Consider the following 21763-nt stretch of genomic DNA (forward strand, 5'->3'; position numbering starts at 1 on the left):
GTATGGTATGTGTATCATATCAGTATCAAAGGCTACAGGGAAAATAATACATTAGTTTAAGATGCTGTCCAGAAGGTGATCATTGTACTCTGAAGGCCAAAGGAAACTCTTATGATAGTTTTAAATGCTATAGTATAGATATTATATTAGTATTAAAGGTCACATGGAAGCTCTTCCCTTAGACTTAAATGCTGTAGTCTGGAAACCACATTAGCAATGATGGTCAAAGGCAGGTATTTTACTAGTTTTTCATGTTATATATGTATATTGTATTAATATTAGATACTAGAAATAAACCAATTTATTATCTTTTTTTTGGTACAGGGGACTGACTGAACTCAGGGACACTCAACCACTGAGCCACCATCCTCAGTCCTATCTTGTATTTAATTTAGAGATAGGGTCTCACTGAGTTGCTTAGTGCCTCCCCATTGCTGAGGCTGGCTTTGAACTCATCATCCTCCTGCCTCAGCCTCCTGAGCCACTGGGATTATACACACACACCACCACATCCAGCTCATTACATTACTTTTAAAAGCTATATTATCAATATGATTTAGTCACAGGACTGTCCTTTATCACTTTCTGATGCTGTAGTATGAATATCACATCAGTATTAAACATCAAAGTTCAGATTTTATTCAGTTTCTCATGCTCTAATATGGAAATCATATCAGTAATAAGGCTATAAGGTAGCTATTTTATCAGTTTTTGATACTATAATACATATACCACATTGGTATTAACGGCCACTAAGCAGTGATTTTATTAGTTTCTGATGCTATACTATAGATACAACTTTCATAGTAAAGCCCACAAGGCAGGTAAAATGATTTATTATTTAAGTACTAAAGTCAACAATGCAGCTATTACATTGATTTTGGACACTATAGCATGGATATTATATTAAGATTAATGGCCACAGGGAAGTTATTTTATTAATTTCTTATGCTGCATATTGATATTCAATTGTATTAAACCCAAAATAATTTATTATACTAATTTTACATGCTATAGTATATATAGCATCAACATATTGAGCCACAGGGCAACCTATTTTATTAGTTTTACATTCTGTAGTATGAATATCACATTAATATTAACATCTGTATAGGGTATAACCTTATATTAAGAAGCCACCATATGGATACAACATTAATGATAAATGCCCCATCATGATTATTACATGAGTTTTCCATGCTAGAGTATGGATATGATATCAGTGCTAAGGATCACAGGACAGCTCTTATGTTAATTTTATATGTATATATAGATGATATATGAGTACTAAAGACCACAGGGCAGGAATTATGAGCTTTACTTGTAATAGTGTAGATACTGCATTACTAATAGACACTACAAGGAAACCATTGTTACTTTTATATGTCCTGTCATCAAGATAATATTGTTTATAAAGGCAAAAGGGAAACTCTTTATTACTATCAAATGTTATAATATGAATACATTGTAAATTATTAAAGTCTATAGGGGAAATATTTTATCTGTTTTCTATTCTAGAGTATCAGTATTAAAGGCAAAAGTGTAGCTATTTTATCTTCTCATCCTATAGTGCAGATCTCATACTGGTACTAAAGGAAACAAGACATATTTATCAGTTTCTGAAGTTAAACAAAGGACATTCTACCATATGGAAGGCAACAGAACAGCAGTTATATCACTTTTAAATTGTGATATAAATAATTTATTAATACTAAAACAAACAGAAGAGCTGAAATATCATATAGGTTTAAAATACAGATAATACATTAGTATTGAAGCCACAGCACAGTTATTTTATCAGTGTTAAGGATATATGTGGATATTATATAACTATTAAAAGATACAGGGAGCAATCATATTAGTAATAGGTGATATTTTTTAACTTTATCATATTAGAATTAAAGGCCACAATTTATATATGATATTATTTTGTGATGCTGTGCTATGGATATAACATTAATACTAAAGACAACAGAGCATGTAAAATGAATTTTCATTTTGGTACTATATGCCACAATGCAGGCACATTATGTTGTTTAAAAGCTACAATGTGGATTACATCTCAGCACAGAGGGTCACAAGGCAGTTCCTGTGTTTTATAATGATAACTATCACTGCCAAAGACTTGGCAGCAGCTGCTCTATCACTTTCCATGTTCTAATATGCTTGTCATATACTAAAGACTACAAAGGCACCTGTTACATGAATTCTTCATGGGTCCAAGGAAATAGCTACCAGTCCTAAAGGACACAGGAAAGCTATTTGATCAAGTTTTGATACTACAACATGGACAACATGGCAATATTAAATGTCCAAGTGTATGAATTTTATCAATTTTCATGCCATAATTTGAATCTCTTTTCAGTTTTAAAGTCCAAAAGGCAGCTATTTTATCAGTTATAGATGTATGAAATGTGTATCTGGTCAGTACTGAAGGCCACAATGCATCTGTGATATTAGTTAAATGCCATTAGAAGAATAATTTACTAATTTGGAAAGCCCCAGGGAGTTGTAATATCAATCTCAGTTTTCAAATACAGATGTCCTAGCAACATTAATGCCATAGGGCATGTATTATATGAGAATTGAAGCTCTACATGAATATTAGATTATTACTAAAGGTCTGCAGGGAATGATTAGTAACAAATGTCACCATATGGTTATATTAACATTAAAGGCCACACTATAAAAGACATCATATGATCTGCATGAATAAAAGTGACATTAATAACTAATGACTACAGTGAATGACACAAGGATTTTCCTTTTCATTCAAAAGGTCACAAGGTTACCCCATTATCAGTTTTTAAAGCTATAATAGGATACCATGTCAGTATTGAGGGCCACAAGGCTGTTTCCTTACCAGTTTGCAGTGCTACAAGGTGGATTTCAAATGAGTACTGAAGTCCACAGGTCATCTATTTTATCATTTTTACATGCTACAAAATGGAAAACATCTTAATATGCAAGGCCACCAGGCAGCAATTTTATCAAGTTTTGATACTATAATATGGACATCATGTTCCCAATAAGTCAACAGGTATTTAAAATGGATTATCATTTTCTACAAATGCACAAGGAAGACTTTACATTAGATTTGGATGTTACAGTGTGGAGAGTATATTAACATAAAAGGTCACAGAGAAGCAATGATATTAATTTTACACTCTACATTGTGATATCAAAATAGTATTATAACCAGAATAAGTTATATTAATTTTACTTGCTAAACTATGGATATTTTATTATGTTATTATTAAAGGGCATATGGCAGCTGTTATATTAGCATTAGGTGGTTACTATGGGTATCTTATTACCTTTAAAAGTCACAGGTCATATATTAGTTTATCTTATATTATGGATATGACATTAATAAGTAAGCACAGTACAAATGAAATATGGATTATCATTTTAGTGTGAGAGGTTGTGGGTAGCTATTATATTAGTTTCGGGTGCTATGTCATGTATATTATATTAACATTAAAGGCTACAGAGAATCTAGCATATTAATTTTGTATGCTATACTATGGATTTATTAATAATAGTAAAACCACAGGGCAGTTATTAGGTTCACTTTCTATGATGTGGACATTACATCAATATTATCAGCCACAGGTTAGCTCTTACAACTCTCTTAAATGCTACAGTATGGATAGTTTATTAATAATAAAGTTCACAGGGCAGTTGTAGTATTAGTTTTAGAGTTTATATGATGGATAATATATTAGTATTAAAGACAACAATGCAGTTCCTATATTACTTAAGAGTATATACATTACATAAGTATTAAGAACATGTAGACTTCTATTTTATTAATTGCAGATGCCATAGTTTGCATATCATGTAAGTATTACAGGTCACAAGGGAGCAATTACATTATTTTAGATTGGCTATCATATTAATATGGTCATAGGCAAGCTATTATATTAACTCTAATTGCTATAGAATGGATATACTATATTATAGAGCCTAATTCTAAACTTAACCCTAAACCTAATGCTAGCCCGTCCCACCCCCCATTATATGTCCTCATCCGCTTATCAGCGAGATCATTCGTCCTTTAGTTTTTTGAGATTGGCTTATCTCACTTAGCATGATATTCTCCAATTTCGACCATTTGCCTACAAATGCCATAATTTATCATTCTTCATTGCGGAGTAATATTCCATTGTATAAATATGCCACAGTTTCTTTATCCATTCATCAACTGAAGGGCATCTAGGTTGGTTCCACAATCTGGCTATGGTGAATTGAGCAGCAATGAACATTGATGTGGCTGTATCTCTGTAGTATGCTGATTTTAAGTCCTTTGGGTATAGGCCAAGGAGTGGGATAGCTGGGTCAAATGGTGTTTCCATTCCAAGCTTTCTGAGGAATCTCCACACTGCTTTCCAGAGTGGTTGCACTAATTTGCAACCCCACCAGCAATGTATGAGTGTTCCTTTTTCACCACATCCTCGCCAAAACCTATTGTTGCTTGTGTTCTTGATAATCGCCATTCTAATTGGGGTGAGATGGAATCTTAGGGTAGTTTTGATTTGCATTTCCCTTATTACTAGGGATGTTGAACATTTTTTCATATATCTGGTGATTACTTGTACATCTTCTTCTGTGAAGTGTCTGTTCATTTCCTTAGCCCATTTGTTGATTGGATTATTTGTATTCTTCGTGTAGAGTTTTTTGAGTTCTTTATAGATTCTGGAAATTAGCGCTCTATCTGAGGTATGGTTGCAAAGATATTCTCCCACTCTGTAGGCTCTCTCTTCACATTTCTGATAGTTTCCTTTGCCGAGAGAAAGCTTTTAGTTTGAATCTATCCCAGTTGTTTATTCTTGCTTTTATTTCTTGTGCTATGGGAGTCCTGTTAAGGAAGTCTGATCCTAAGCCAACAAGTTGAAGATTTGGACCTACTTTTTCTTCTATAAGATGCAGGGTCTCTGGTCTGATTCCGAGGTCCTTGATCCATTTTGAGTTGAGTTTTGTGTAGGGTGAGAGATAGGGTTTAGTTTCATTCTATTGCATATAGTTTTCCAGTTTTCCCAGCACCATTTGTTGAAGAGGCTATCTTTTCTCCATTGCATATTGTTGGAACCTTTGTCTAGTATGAGAAAATTGTATTTATTTGGGTTTGTATCCATGTCCTCTATTCTGTACCATTGATCTACCTGCCTATTTTGGTACCAATACCATGCCGTTTTTGTTACTATTGCTTTGTAGTAGAGTTGAAGATCTGGTATTGCAATACCCCCTGCTTCGCTCTTGCTACTGAGGATTGCTTTAGCTATTCTAGGTTTTTTTATTCTTCCAGATGAATTTCATAATTGCTTGCTCTATTTCTGCGAGGTACATCATTGGGATTTTAATTGGAATTGCATTGAATCTGTATAGAACTTTAGGTATTATAGCCATTTTGACGATATTAATTCTGCCTATCCAGGAACATGGGAGATCTTTCCATCTTCTAAGGTTTTCTTGAATTTCTTTCTTTAGTGTTCTGTAGTTCTCATTGTAGAGGTCTTTCACCTCTTTTGTGAGATTGATTCCCAAGTATTTTATTTTTTTCGATGCTATTGTGAATGGGGTAGTTTTCCTAATTTCTCTTTCTGAAGATTCATCACTTATGTATAAAAATGCATTGGATTTATGAGCATTGATCTTGTAACCTGCTACTTTACTGAATTCACTTATGAGTTCTAAAAGTTTTCTGGTGGAATTTCCAGGTTCCTCTAAATATATAATCATGTCATCAGCGAACAGGGATAGTTTGAGTTCTTCTTTTCCTATTCGTATCCCTTTAATTTCTTTGGTTTGTCTGATTGCTCTGGCTAGAGTCTCAAGGACGATGTTGAATAGAAGCGGTGAAAGAGGGCATCCCTGCCTTGTTCCAGTTTTTAGGGGGAACACTTTCAGTTTTTCACCATTTAGAATGATATTAGCCATGGGCTTAGCGTAGATGGCCTTTATAATGTTTAGGAATGTTCCCATTACCCCAATTTTTCTAGTGTTTTGAGCATGAAGGATGCTGTATTTTATCAAATGCTTTTTCTGCATCTATTGAAATAATCATGTGATTCTTAACTTTAAGTCTGTTGATATGGTGAATGACATTTATTGATTTCCGAATGTTGAACCAACCTTGCATCCCTGGGATAAAACCCACTTGATCGTGGTGCACTATCTTTTTAATATATATATGTATGCAATTTGCTAAAATTTTGTTGAGAATTTTTGTATCGATGTTCATTAAGGATATTGGTCTGAAATTTCTTTCCTTGATGTGTCTCTGTCTGGTTTAGGTATCAGGGTGATATTGGCTTCATAGAACGAGTTTGGGAGGGTTCCCTCCTCTTCTATTTCATGGAATAGTTTGAGGAGTATTGGAATGAGCTCTTCTTTAAAGGTTTTGTAGAACTCGGCTGAGAACCCATCTGGTCCTGGACTTTTCTTGTTGGTAGGCTTTTGATGACCTCTTCTATTTCATTGCTTGAAATTGGTTTATTAGGTTGTGTATGTCCTCCTCGTTCAGTTTAGGTAGTTCATATGTCTCTAGAAATTTGTTGATGTCTTCAAGGTTTTCTGTTTTGTGGAGTATAGATTTTCGAAATAGCTTCTAATTATGTTTTGTATTTCACTCGTGTCTGTTGTGATGTTTCCTTGTTCATTCCGAATTTTAGTAATTTGAGTTTTCTCCCTCTTTCTCTTTGTTAGTGTGGTAAGGGTTTATCAATTTTATTTATTTTTTCAAAGAACCAACTATTTATTTTATTAATTTTTCCGATTGTTTCTTTTGTTTTGATTTCGTTGATTTCGGCTCTGATTTTAACTATTTCCTGTCTTCTACTACTTTTGGTATTGGTCTGCTCTTCTTTTTCTAGTGCTTTGAGCTGTAGTGTTAAGTCGTTTATTTGTTGATTTCTACTTCTTTTTTTGAATGCACCCCATGAAATAAATCTTCCTCTAAGTACTGCTTTCATAGTGTCCCAGAGATTTTGATATGATGTGTCTTTGTTCTCGTTTACTTCTAAGAATTTTTTTATTTCCCTCCTGATGTCTTCTGTTATCCATTCATCATATAATAGTGTATTATTTAGTCTCCAGGTATTGGAGAAGTTTCTGTTTTTTATTCTGTCATTTATTTCTAATTTCAATCCATTATGATCTGATAGAGTACAAGGTAGTATCTCTATCTTCTTGTATTTACTAACAGTAGCTTTGTGGCATAAAATATGGTCTATTTTAGAGAAGGATCCATGTGCTGCTGAGAAGAAAGTGTATTCATTCTTTGTTGGATGTATATTCTATATATGTCCGTTAAGTCTAAATTGCTGATTGTGTTGTTGAGATCTATAGTTTCTTTATTCAATTTTTGTTTGGACGATCTATCCAGTGGTGAGAGAGGTGTGTTAAAATCGCCTAGTATTATTGTATTGTGGTCTATTTGATTTCTGGAATTGAGAAGGATTTGTTTGATGTATGTGGATGAGCCAATGTTCGGGGCATAGTTATTTATGATTGTTATGTCTTGCTGATTTATGCTTCCCTTAAGCAGCATGTAATGTCCTTCTTTATCCCTTCTGACTAGTTTTGGTTTGAAGTCCACATTATCTGAAAGAAGGATGGATACTCCAGCTTTTTTGCTGTGTCCGTGTGCATGGTATGTTTTTCCCTATCCTTTCACCTTTAGTCTATGGGTGTCTCTTCTATGAGATGAGTCTCTTGCAGGCAGCATATTGTTGGATTTTTCTTTTTAATCCAATCTGCCAGTCTATGTCTTTTGATTGATGAATTCAGGCCATTAACATTCAGGGTTATTATTGTGATATGATTGTATTCCCCAGTCAATTGACTCATATTTGTTTTTGACATGATTTGGTTTCTCCTTTATTTGGCTATTCCTTTAGGCTAGCGCCTCCTGTTGCTGATTTGCATCGTTGTTTTTCAGCTCTTCCTCATGGAATATTTTGCTGAGAATGTTCTGTAATGCTGGCTTTCTTTTTGTAAATTACTTTAGCTTTTGTTTATCATGGAAGGATCTTATTTCATCGTCAAATTTGAAGGTAAGTTTTGCTGGGTATAAGATTCTTGGTTGGCATCCATTTTCTTTCAGGGCTTGGTATATGTTGTTCAGGCCCTTCTAGCTTTTAGGGTCTGGATTGAAAAATCTGCTGATATTCTTATTGGTTTCCCTCTGAATGTAATTTGATTCTTTTCTCTCGCGGCCTTTAAAATTCTGTCTTTATTTTGTATGTTAGGTATTTTCATAATAATGTGCCTTGGTGTGGGTCTGTTGTAATTTTGTATGTTTGGATTTCTATAAGCCTCTTGTGCTTGGTTTTCCATTTCGTTCTTCAGATTTGGGAAATTTTCTGTTATTATTTTGTTGAATAGATTGTTCATTCCTTTGGTTTGTTTCTCTAAGCCTTTCTCAATCCCAATAATTCTCAAATTTGGCCTTTTCATGATATCCCTAGTTCTTGGAGATTCTGTTCATGATTTCTTACCATCTTCTCTGTTGTTCAACTTTGTTTTCAAGGTTAAATATTTTGTCTTCAATGTCTGAGGTTCTGTCTTCCAGGTGTTCTATCCTATTGGTTATGCTTTCTATGGAGTTTTTAACTTGGTTTATTGTTTCCTTCATTTCAAGGATTTCAGTTTGGTTTTTTTTCAGTATCTCTAACTCTTTATTGAAATGATCTCTTGCTTCCCGTATTTGGTCTTTTAACTGTTGATTGGTGCGATCATTTAATGCCTGCATTTGCTCTTTCATCTCCTCCTTCAATGCCTGCATTTGCTCTTTCATCTCCTCATTAGCTTCCCTGATCGTTTTAATTACGTACATTCTGAACTCCCTTTCTGACATTTCTTCTGCTGTGCTGTCATTGGGTTTTATTGATGTAGTATCTAGGTTTGTTTGGGACATTTTCTTCCCTTGTTTTCCTCATAATGGTCAGTTGTCAGTGGGACCCTGAGATATTGCAGTTTTCCACTATTGGCTTATAGTGTCCCAGTAGATTTCCAGTGTATCACCTCCCAGCCTTCAGTCGCCTGATGTCTTGGAGGAATCTGATAAAGCAGCTCATTCGAAGAATACTGCCCCTAGCCCCTACTGGTTCCACGTTTTGGAACTGGCTCTGTGCGGAAATGCTCTCACTGTGGGCCTGCACCGTGCAGCTGGCCGTGTGGGAAGAGCTCACTGCCAGAGTGTGGAAGACTACCTTGGGAAGACTCAAGCTGCCCTGCCCGGCTCTGCTAAGCCACCTCTATCTGGGCCTGCCACTCGGGCTGAGCTTTACCCAGTGGGCAGACTCACCCGTGACTCCACTTCAGTCCGAGTCTCTCAATGCCTCCCCTTCTTAACTCCTGGGTTGTGGAGTGACCGGGGGTGCAGTCTCCCTCTAGGCCGCCATCTTGGATCACCCCATGAAGAGAGCCCGCAGCCGGAGTGGGCAGAGCCGCCTAAAGAGGTCTCCGGCTGCCCTGCCCTTATCCCTGAGGCTGATTGCAGATCGAGGCTCTCCGCTGGTTCTTTGCAGGAGTACACTGCACTGCAGCAGCTCCGGGACTCGGAGCCTGCTCTGTTCAGACAGGCTCTCACTAGCGGGCCAGTTCCGTTCCGAGAACCTGGGAGAAGCTGGCTGTGTGGGCGGGGCCCACCGCTGGAGTGCGCAGGACTGCCTGTGGATGACTCTAGCTGCCCTGCCCGGCTCCGATAAGCCACCTCTATCTGGGCCTGCCACCCGGGCCGAGCTTTACCCAGTGGGCAGACTCACCCGTGGCTCCACTTCAGTCCGAGTCTCTCAATGCCTCCCCTTCTTAATTCCTGGGTTCTGGAGCGACTGGGGGTGCAGTCTCCCTCTAGGCCGCCATCTTGGATCGCCCCGTGAAGAGAGCCCGCAGCCGGTGTGGGCAGAGCCGCCTGAAGAGGTCTCCGGCTGCCCTGCCCTTATCCCTGAGGCTAATTGCAGATCGAGGCTCTCCGCTGGTTCTTTGCAGGAGTACACTGCACTGCAGCGGCATTTAAAGATCATAGGGCAGCTACTATTTCATGTTAGGGGCAAGTATTGATATGTTATTAATATTAAAGGCCACAGAACAACTATAATAGTTTTAGAGGTCACATTGTGGATATAATATTCATTTTAAATGCCACAGGATAGCTATTTTGACTAATGGATATTGCATTAGTCATAAAGGCCACAGGACAGCTATTTTATAAGTTTTAGATGCTACTGTATGGATATTATATAGTATTAAAAGGCCACAAGGCAGCTATTTCTTCAGCATCATGCAGGGTGACTTCCTCCAGAAAACCAAAGACAATGTGGACACACAGAGACAGAAACTTCCCAATGAGAAACATGAAAGGCCCTGTCTCAGCCACGTGACCACAGTCAGTACTAACAGGACCTTCCCCTTTGGGGCCTGAGATGACAGAGATGCTGTACACCTCTGTGACCTGCCTCCCCAAGACCCACAGTCTCAGGATAAATATGAAGATAAAAAGTAAACCCTAATAAAGAACAATGTGAAAAGTGTCTGAAAGGCCCTCCTCAAACTTTTTATGGTCATTGGAACAAGGAATGCCTGATAAACTCTTCACCACCAAAGAGAAGTCTATAGGAACAAGAACTGAATGTCATTTGGGATCCTAGATAGGGTCCTGGAACAGGAAGAGGCAGAACTGTGAATCCAAAGGAAATGTAACTGCACTTAATGATAGTACGCTAGTGTTTGCTCTTCATGACATCTTTCTAGGATGTTAACCCATCTGAGACAGTGCACATAAATCATATCAAAAGAGAAACAAGGATGAGACTACCTGGGAAATCTCTGCATTTTCTTTGCAATTTCTGTATAAAGATAAAAACTACTCAAAAATCAGTCCTTAAGACATGGTTATATGTTTTCAAATACTTGGCTTTTTATACAATTATAATTGCTGATAACTGACATTCTAACTAGTTCTGTATTTTACTATTAATCCAAAAAAGTATTCTAACAGAAAATTAAACCATTTCATCTCATATATAATTCAAGATAGTGCCGCTTTTACAGGTTTTATGTTGAAATAATAACACACATAGGTCAACTTATATTTTTATGCAGTCACAAGGTACTAGGTGTGGCTTCTAAAGTCTTGACCACTTGCACTAGAGGTAAAAATAACATTTTAGAGACTACTTCAACTCATGACTGAACTTCTTTAACAGAGGGATTTTACTGTGACAGGGTCACTTAACCCAAAGAATCCTTGTCCTTTTTTTATTTCTATTCATACTCTTTAGCAGTAATAAATTGAAATTGTCATTTGGCAGATAGTCAAAGAGAAGAAAAAGATAAACAGGATTGGCAACCACAGTGGATGATGCCTAGCGAGCAGAACAGGTTAGAAGGACACCAGAGTCCATCACCTACACGATGCTCTGCAGGAAGTACAGAAACTGGGGAAACATAGTCCATGGATGATCTTAGATGCTGCTATGTTTTGGAAAATTACTTTTCCTTTTAGAAATCACAAACCATTATTGGGAGGCCCAAACTCTTGAATGGTTCCAAATTGAGTTGAACTTCTAAGTGATTTTATTATCACTCCATCTGGTCATAAAATTTATGATAACTAAAGGTCTAGGTGCTGGGGATGCAGCTCAAGAGAAGAGCACTTGTCTATCATGCAGGAGGCCCTGAGTTCAAACTCCAGCACCACAAAAGAAAAAAAAAAAACTATGTCTTATTTACATAATCAAGTACAAAATGAATAATCACTTCTTCTAGCAAAAACGTGTTAGACCTGAAACAGTGGACACTATCAAAATAAAAATATTCTCTTCAGAGTGGATTGTGCAGCTAGACTATCATGAACAGTGGTGCCTCATCATAAAGCATGTTCATATTAAGCATACACCAAAACAAAAAAATCTTTACTGACTGTTGACAAGGGAAAATGAACATGGTCTAGCTTAGGAAAGGACACATTAGATGCATATAATACATCAAATCCTCTAGGACAAGCCAGGCACTTTGACACCAAGTGCTGTTACCCAAGGACTTGGCAGTCTAAGGAAGGGGGATGACATATTTGGGACTCACTTGGGCATTTAGGCAAGACCCTGTCCCAAAATAAAACATTTAAATTGCTGGGGATATATAAAGCTCAGTGCTTGCCTAGGACATGCTACAATGGTGACTTTGTTCAATTCTCATTGCTAAAACATGGGTGCAGGCCAAACATTTGATCATAGAACAGGGCAGAAGTCATTATGCCAACCTCCCAAAATGATCAAACTAATTTGCACTATGTTCAGCTCATAATATAAGATGTCAAACCCCTGCTTCTACTAATTCAAATTTCATGAACTTTTAAATATAATAAAAATTGTATGTACTTTGTTAGTAAATTCAACAAATATGAGAGGTATGCATGACTTTGATCTAAAAGTCATAGGGGCACTGGTATTATAATAAAACCTAGTCATGGCACTTTCTGTGACAATAGGCCCATTCCCTTGATGGAAAGGAATAAGAGAAAAACTTTCTGATGAATGTACTACTTTAGGAAGTCAAACAGATACACTTTCTAAGTATAAAAATTAGAAAAGAAAATGAATTTCAAAAGATTGTTTTTTTAAATATATCAGAATTACAAAAAGTAAATGCTGCCTTGTCCCTTAAATAATATAATGATTTGAGTCATGGGGAAATTTTATAGAGAGTGGTTTTAAATACCATGCCATATAAGAGCTGACATTAAATATATCATCATTCTGTTTCTATCTTCTAAAAAGGATTTGAAAATTTTTCTTAGAATAAAGTCATCTGAATTAGGAAGATTTATTGTGGCATGTGTGTTTGTATGTGTGTGTGTGTGTGTGTGTGTGTGTGTGTGTGTGTTGCTGAGATCCAAGCCAGGGTTTCTCACATGCTAAGTAAATGTTCTACCACACTAATACACACACAGTTGACCCACCCTAAGCTGCCTTCTGGTAATGTCCCATGATGCTCTGTCCTGACCCACCCCAATCCCCCAACCCACCCTGCCCTGATTGGAGGGTGGCCTGATCCAAGGGTGGCAACCTTACCAAGAGAGGGTGCATCACCTATGGCAGTCACTGCCACAGGATGGGTGAAGCACGTGGAGTCCCTGGCCTCCCCTCCATCTGTGCCCAGCCCCTGAGGTCTCCCTGTCCTGGATCCCTGACTTCCAGGGCCAGACTCCTGAGGTCGGTCTCAGATTGAGCTCCCGCTACCCAAAGACACACCAACCCTAGTCCCCGCCAAAGATGGAGGCCTTACCTGAAGGCGGCCTAACCCAAGGGAGTCAGCCTTCCCCAAGAGCAGTGTCCTGACCCAGGGCAGCGGGAGGCAGCCTTCCCCTAGGGCAGTGGCATTACTGAGGCAGCCTTACCTGAGGGTGGTTGTAGGTGGCATTACTCAGGGACAGCAGCCTTACCCAAGGGTGGTCTTCCCCAAGTACAGGGTGTCCGCCTGACCCAGAGGAAGGACTGTGAAATTCTCCAAGGGCACGGCAGTGGTCCAAATAACTCAGAGGCACATGGTGCAGGCAATGTCTCTGCCAGCTCTGAAGCAGCCAGACACTAGCACCGGACACAATGCCAAGGCCTCCAGGATGGAGTGGGTGGGTCCAGACATTCGCTGTGTGTCTGCCTATTCAACCCGGACAGCGTCTGAGAGCTGAGCATGTGCAAAAAACACCAGCGGCCTGGGAATGCCTCTGTGTGGCTCTGCCCGCTGTGCATTCACCCCGTCTGAGTCCCAAACCACATGAGATCTGCTTTGGGGACCGAAGACGCCCAGGGGGAGGAGATCCCATGAGAGCTAAGTGCTGCTTCCAGCCATCCTGTCCTTGTTTGGGCACTGGTGAGCAGGCAAAGTGACTCAGTTTGGTGAGAGTCTCTGTGGAGATCCTGGGGATGCAGACACCTCCCCATCCCCACCACGCCCCAGTGACGGGGACTCTTGGTGCCAGATGTATTAAGTTCCTGGGTCAGGGACAATGCCTTGTAGGGTGAATTTCAGGAGGCATTTTTAGAGGGTGCTTGCTAAAGGGTCTGAAGTGCTCAGGGCCTTCCCATGATGGGGTCACTTTAAAGTGTCCACTGAAGGGACAAGTGCAGCTCTGCCCACCAGGCTGGGTCCCCCTCCTCTGGTGTGGCAGTGAGGGGCCCTTGACTCTCGACCCTCGACCCTCTCTCTGGGGTGGGCACTACTAGGACCTGCCTGCCTACCCCCACACCATACAAGACCAGTGAGGGTTTATCTGGGAGCCTCCTTCACCCTGCACAGTGCCCAACAAGTGGGGGTTCATCTGTGAACCCCTCCTCCATGTCCCACTAGTACATGCTGGGTACTGTGGCCTGGTCAGATGAAACTGCTGGTGGGATTGGCAGGATTCCTGCGAGAGCCAGGGGTCATGGGAGAGCAAGAGCTCTGCATTTTGCAGATCTGATTTTAGGGGGAGTGGTGCTTCTAGAAAGCAAAGAGCCACACAGAGTGGAGGGGGTTTCACTCTGAATCATGCTGAGTCATGCCAACAGGAAGCAGATCCACCTGGTGAACTATATGGAGGATTAATTGGCCTTCATCGACTCTCTGCCTTTACACCTGAAGAGAAATGTCTCAGTGATGCAGGAGTTCAAAGTGAAAAGCCAAGAAATCCTGAAAGAACAGGATGAACATTCTGAGAAATTGAAATGAGAGACAGATGGTGCCCAAAAATTTTGAGTGCTGTGCTGCATCCAGACATCCCTGATTTGGAGCCAGGACCTGGACATTGAGAACATTCAAATCTTGAGTCAGACAGTGGAACTGGCAGAGAGTGAGACCAGACAAGTGGACAGTCATGTGGAACTCTTGGAGACACCTCAAGAGATCAAGGACACCACTGGTAACAGCTGCAAAGCTGGCCAAGAGAAGGCAAAGAACAAGACAGTTGACAGGCAGAAAAGCCAAATTACAAGGATACCCTGTGGCCACTCAACAATGTGAATCAATGATGAATGTATCTAATAATAATCATGACCATGATGATGTCACCTCAGGAACACCCAAGGAAAAGAACACAAAGACCTCAAAGAACAGGCTTCGTGACCAAAGCACAGAAGGAAGCAAACCCTGCAAACCTTCCCAGTGATGAAAATTAGCCCACATACTCTCTCTGCAATCAGGTGGTCTATGGAGAAATGATACCTTGTGGAAATAGCAAGTGCTCCCACCAGATGGTTCTACTTCTCCTACTTGGAACTCAGTCACAAGCCACAGGACAAGTGGTACTGTACCATCTGTAAGGGCAGAAATGAGAAAATGATGGGCAAAGCATTGCAGAAGTCCAAAAAAAAAAGAAATTCTATAAGAGGTAGTTTATGGACATTCTCTAGTAGAGCAGAATCAGCCCATGTGTGTATTGCATTGCTGCCTATGTTGAGGTGTATGAATTGTCAAATGTATATTTTCAAGAAATGCTATAAAAGGTGCAGTTCCCTTCTTTGGGAGGGCAGTGATTCTCTTGGCCTTTCGTTTTCACTGGTCGCATGTGTGAGATGACGTGTACTATGGATCAACATTTTAGGAACTACAAATTATAGGTTTGAATTAAACACTTTTTAGAAAAAGTGTCCACATACCTTCCTGAAGTTCTGCCCCCCATATTAATGGTAGGCAGTTCCTGAGCCTGAGCCTCTCACCTCGGGTTCCTGAATGTAAACTTTCAGCTCCCTGAGACCTTGGCCTGACTGGGGGATGAAACTTTGAACAGTCAATGAGTGCATCACACTTGACAAACTGAAGATGCTGTGCACTCTTAGAGTGCTTAAGCATCCTGCAACACAGTACCTAAAGGAAAGACTTGAGAATGAGAGAAAGAATGGCATGTTAATCAGACAGCTAGGAAAGAACTGCCAATACTGATCCTGATTGAAGACTTCCCTTACTGGTTTCCTAAGGTAAATTAGAAGTAGAACACTCTTGATAAAGAGGTTACTGGTTTTCATGGAAAATGATCATGTACACAGTGTTTAGAAAGGACACAGTAGCAAGGTAAAACTTCAAAACAAAATAAGTTAAGAACCAAATTGCAGGTAAGGCGGCCAACTGTTCAGCTCATCATCATTTCGAGTCTAAGGTATGAGTGCATGCCCAGGACTCTGAACTATGCAAATCTCTACTCATCAGACTCTGTAGTGTAGTTATGGGTCACAGATTCATGTAGTCCCATCTTTTGCTCTCTTGCCTTTGCCTGGAGCACTCCTGATCGACTTGCAGAACAGTTTTACAGGATTAGTTTTCTGCTCTTCCAAGTGGAAATTGTAGCACATGAAAATATCTTACCATAAGTAAACTAAGTACAAATACTAATCTAAGTTAGGAAGAGGGTGAAAGTCATTGAACATCTTTTTTGACTTGCCTTCCTTTCTTCACATATTTTCTTTTTCCTTTCTGCTATAGCACTTTTTCACAACTAGATTTCTAATAAATTACCATTAAACACAATTTGTTTTCTCTTTTTCCTTTTTATTGTGCTGGGGATTTAACCCAGGGTCTTTTACATGGGAGGCATGTACTCTACAACTGATCTATATCTCCAACCACTACTTTATTTTTAATAAGGCTACTAATATGTACTTTATTAGTAAAAAGTGCCAGTGTTATGAGGATAGTTGAACTGCAAATAATTAAGCTATTTATCTTCCTGGGTACACATATCTCAGGAGACCATCCACCTTCACCCTCAGACCATTTCTGATTATGTCTCCATTTAACACTTTCAGCATTAAATTCTTGTGTATGTGTATTGCTACTGTTTGTAACCCATAAAAGTGAATGCATTCCTAATGTTTCCACTCTTTCTCCTTACAGCCTGTTACAAGGTTTGCTACAATATAAATATTTTATACCCATTGTTTGCTACAATATTAATACCCATTGTTGAATGGTAATTTAAATTATTTTATCTTCTAGAATTAGAGATCTAGTTAGAGTTTAATGTCGATGGTCCATGGATAATGTATTCCTCGAGTTCTTCATCCATTGTTAGAGCAAGTCTGGTCCTAGCCATAGAGGAAACACTGGCTCTAATTCTTCATACTGGGTGAAGAATTTTATTATTAATCAGAAAATACTCCAGGTGTGCTATACATGTTTGGCACTCTTTTGACAGTACTGTGTAAGCAGAAACCTTGTTATATCATGAAAACTCTGTTAATTAACTGCATAAGCCATTCATCCAATGTTCAATGAATTTACCATCTTCAACATAAAAACTGTTGTCATCTTCCTTTGGGTTCATGCCTCCTGCAGGCATGACATTAACACTGCCATATTTTCTTCAGCCTCAAGTATTAGAGGTCTCCATGTGTTGCCACCATTGCCATAAAACACCTAGTACCTTCCTGACACCTTCTTTTTCATTTTATTTATTTATTTATTTATTTACTTATTTATTTATTTATTTATTTTTGTGGTGCTGGGGATTGAACCCAGGGCCTTGTGCTTGCAAGGCAATCACTCTACCAACTGAGCTTAATCACCAGCTTGTTATTTTTTTTTAATATTTAGTAATTTTACCACCTGTGCTATGTAATAGGTTTCTATCATGATTTGTAGAATCAAACTGAGTTTGTTTCATGTCTCTCATTTTTTCCACAGTGTCTAGCAAAAACCTGAAGTTAATATCCTACTAAATGTGCAACTGGTTTATTATGCAGTTTTCTTTGTACTGTTTCAGTTGCTACATCACTTCTAACCACTTCCCAGCCCCCAAAATAAAACAATATCAAAATGTGAAATAATTACTACTTCTTAAAGAATTATCTTCAATGTATTAATTTTTCTCTATTTGAAAACAAAAACAGCACATCAGCATTTCCTTATTAATTTAAAAAAATTAGTTTGTTGAAAAGATGATAATTGTATTAGGCTGTGAAGACCTGCATGATTCTCATAATATGTTAAAGGCAGATCCATTAGTTGAAACCACAAACTGTCAAGCATTTTATTTTCATATAAAATATATGATTCACAGATAAGAGACTGAGCAGAAAATAGGTGTGTTTTTGCAAAAATACTCCATTTCAAATATAGACAATGTCTCTAATGACTGAGGAAATTGCGCTCTTTTTTCAGGAATATACTGCAGTATTTCTTGCTCTGTGAACCTTTCTTAATGCTCTGGGTCCCAGCCTGCTGTTGTTGCATTGCTGCATATGTTTCCTGGTGACAGGTGTGTGTTTGTGTGTCTTGTGTGTTTGTGGATGTGACTGAGAAGATGACAGAAGCAGTCCTCTCCCCACAGGAAGACTGCCCTGAACTTTGTTCATTATGGCAGCTGTACTGGGTCTTGACTGTTAGTAGGTGTTCTTTGTTTTTTTTTTTTTTCTTCTGAAACTGCTCAACCAAAATACCAAGTGATAGCAGACTTCTGTAGTTTCCAAGTATTTTGTAACTGTATTATCTGAAACTCGCTAACACTTTCAGAAAAGGTGACAATGTTTATGTAATATTATTTTACAAAAAGTCTTTAGAAATAGCAACCTGGACTCTAAGTGAATATCACCCTTGCAAGACACATAACAAGTGCAAATATACACACTTTGCTGCAGTGTACCACTTCCTGCACAAACAGTATTAACTGCAAAATACTGAAGAGCAAAAAAGTTTAATCCAAATGTTGTTTTTAGCTGCTTAAATTCAGTAACTATTGGAATCTAAGGGATTGTATTACAATTGAAAATAAATTATGTCAATATACTTTCCTAAAATCATTTAATCTTAAGTGAATATTTCAGAAATTTCTGCCATGTTTAATGTTAAAAATAAAAATTGGTCTTGGGAGATAGCTCAGTTGGTACAGTGCTTGCCTCACAAGCACAAGGCCCTGGGTTCAATCCCCAGCACTGCAGAAAATAAATTAAACAAATAAATAAATAAATAAAATGTGTTCGTACAGTTTATATTTAATTGGATAAATATAACTCAAATAACTTTAAGCCAGAGTATATTTGCATATGTGATAAATATACATAATGCAGTCCCTCCTTATTACTTCATCTGACAATACATTATCAAAGACATTTACATGCTTGTTTTCAGTCTTGTTTCTCAGTATGTGAGAATTTACTTTAAAATACCTTGCCTGATAAAGGATGTTAGCCACTGCTGATGCCTACATCTGCTTTTTCCTCTTCAGCTGGCTAAGTCATTTTAATAAAAAAAGTGTACAGATAATCCCTTTGCTCACTGGAGAAGTCACAAGTTCCTGATTGTATGTTAAAGTGGTATTAAATTAGACAAATTATATTTAAAGTGTACAGAATTCATTCTTTTAAAAATTTATTTTTTAAATAGTCTAAGAACTGGAAGGACATGAAGAAGAGAAAGAAAATTTAAAGCCATCAATACCACTTATTCTTCATTTAGTCAAATTCACATAGGCTAAATTAACCAGTTCTTTTTCTTCTTCTTCTTTTCTTTGTTTTTGATAGTGCTGGAGATAGGACCCAGGGCTTCACCCTTGCTACATGAGCACCCTACCCCTGGACTACATCCCCAGGGTATTTTTAATTTTGAAACAGGGTCCACTAATTTACCTAGCTGATCTCAAACTTGTTATGGCCAATCCTTTGTATTCTTTCATGTCACCTGCTTGTATTATCTTGTTATTGCTGCTCTGACTGCTGTGTTCACATTTAATTTTTGTCAACATTTCTGTCCAAATAGTTGAGAGAAGTTTATCAGTAGCACAAAACCTAGCACAGTCACCTGCTGGTGGTGGTCACTCAGTTAAAAAGTAGTGGGTTGAAATTTCCACAATATGTAAACATTCAGGCAAAGAAGGAAAAAGTGTAGTTGATTGAGTCATTAAACAAATGTGTATTACATTGTAGGATGTACTGGGCATGAGGAGAAACAGCAGGTAGAGAGTCTGAAAAGACCCATGTCTTGGAAACCATGTTTTAATAAGCTATATGCAAGATGTAATTAAGAAGTACTAGTAAAAAAATTTGAATTCATTTGCTTAGCCCCTTATGCTTTACAGAGAGGTTATTAACTGCACCTTGAAAGTTATATAAGATTTAATGTTGATAGACTGTCTTAAAATAAATAACAAAAATATCAACAAATTAAGCTTTTTATAGAACAATAACCATTTCTAATGTAATGCCTATAATAAAGAAAATGACTCTGACTAAAATTATGATTACTCTTCTATGGTTTTAAACCTATAAAGATATTATTTATTATAAACTAAATTTATCAAAACCATAGTAAGTAGGTTGGGATGTGACTCAGGGTTAGAGTGCTTACCTAGCATGTGCAGGCCCTGGTTTCAATTCCTAGAACAACTGAATATGTGTATATATATATATATATATATATATATATATATATATATGCTTTTTATTTATATACATTTTAATTTTTGTTTTCTTTATTACTAGGGTATGAACATAGGGCACTTTTCCACCAAGCTATATCCCCATCCCTATTTGTTTTTTACTGAGTCAGAGTCTCACTAACTTGCCCCCACTGACCTTGAACATGTAATCCTCATGCCTCAGTTTTCCTATTTGCTAGGATTACAGGCATATACCACCATACCCAGCTTAAATTAATAGTTTTAAAGGAGACTCAATTTCAGTATATATTTCCTGTCACTAGATAACACTAAGTGTTTTCCATTAATCTCTGAGAGAGTTCCTGTCTTCATAGGTTAGTATTCAAGAAATGCATGAAAGAAAGTCACTCATGATATATTATTAATGGTACAGATAATATGCTATTGCTTCACAGAAGTGCTTCATGTCAAAGTTCAACTCTGAATCAATATTGGACATTTTTATAGAACTTTTGAATTTCATACATGATAAAAATGGTCAATTTAGAGACACAAATAGTAATGAGTGATGGTGACAGGAAATTTGTGGTTTGTTTTTAAAGAACAGAGTTCAATCTTAGCCAAAACTAATAATATAAAGAGGATACTAGAAACAAAACCTAGAAAAGTAGTCTGGGGTGGTGATTAGAGTGAATGCAGTAGGCAGCAAGAAGACAGAACTCTGTGTTCCTTTTTTAATTAAACTCACATTTGAATTCTGAATTAAAGATGATGAAATCCTTGGTCAACAAATCCATCTTTCCTGGTCAAGTTTTTATCCACAGTAATAAGGCCAGACACTGAAGTGAAAACTCTCACTATAGATTCCCTCTGTTCTGAAGGGGTTGATAAGCACAGTGACCATGAAGAATGAGATCAACTGATCTTCAAATAATATATATTTTTAAATTCCAGTAAATTGAATAGTTTGCTAAAATAATACTAAAAATAGAAGTTATTACAACAAATACATTATTAAGCTAGGATAGAGACTTTTAAATAAAAAATCCTAAAGAAAACCTTAGGTTAAGTAATGCCAATCTCTTAGCAAAAATATAGTGAATAAATTAGTGTATTTTAAATTCTGTATCCTTTCAAGTGGATATTTACAGAGGTTGTCCAGCACCAAACTTTCTGGATACATGGGCAGTATATTCACTTTGAAGGTCATGGCTCTATGACAAAGCAGGCCAGGAAGCACAAGTGACTGGACTCCAGGGCTCCACCACCTCTGCTTCCAGAACTAACCACAGGTCCATGCATAATGAGCAGCAGGTGTGGTGGACATGCTCTGTTCCTTTTAGTCACCTCAGTAAACACCCTGTAGGAGTCCACACCTCTGTAGTGTCACACATGCCTTCTCTGTCTGCATCATCA

The 21763-nt window shown here is 37.9% G+C and overlaps 1 pseudogene; it reads left to right on the plus strand.

The window, feature by feature from the left end:
* Positions 1–14532: 14532 nt before the first annotated feature.
* LOC124975590 (inhibitor of growth protein 1-like) overlaps positions 14533–21763 on the plus strand; it is a 55471-nt pseudogene continuing 48240 nt past the window's right edge.

This window comes from Sciurus carolinensis, unplaced genomic scaffold, assembly GCF_902686445.1.
Source record: "Sciurus carolinensis unplaced genomic scaffold, mSciCar1.2, whole genome shotgun sequence".
Taxonomy (NCBI): Eukaryota; Metazoa; Chordata; class Mammalia; order Rodentia; family Sciuridae; genus Sciurus; species Sciurus carolinensis.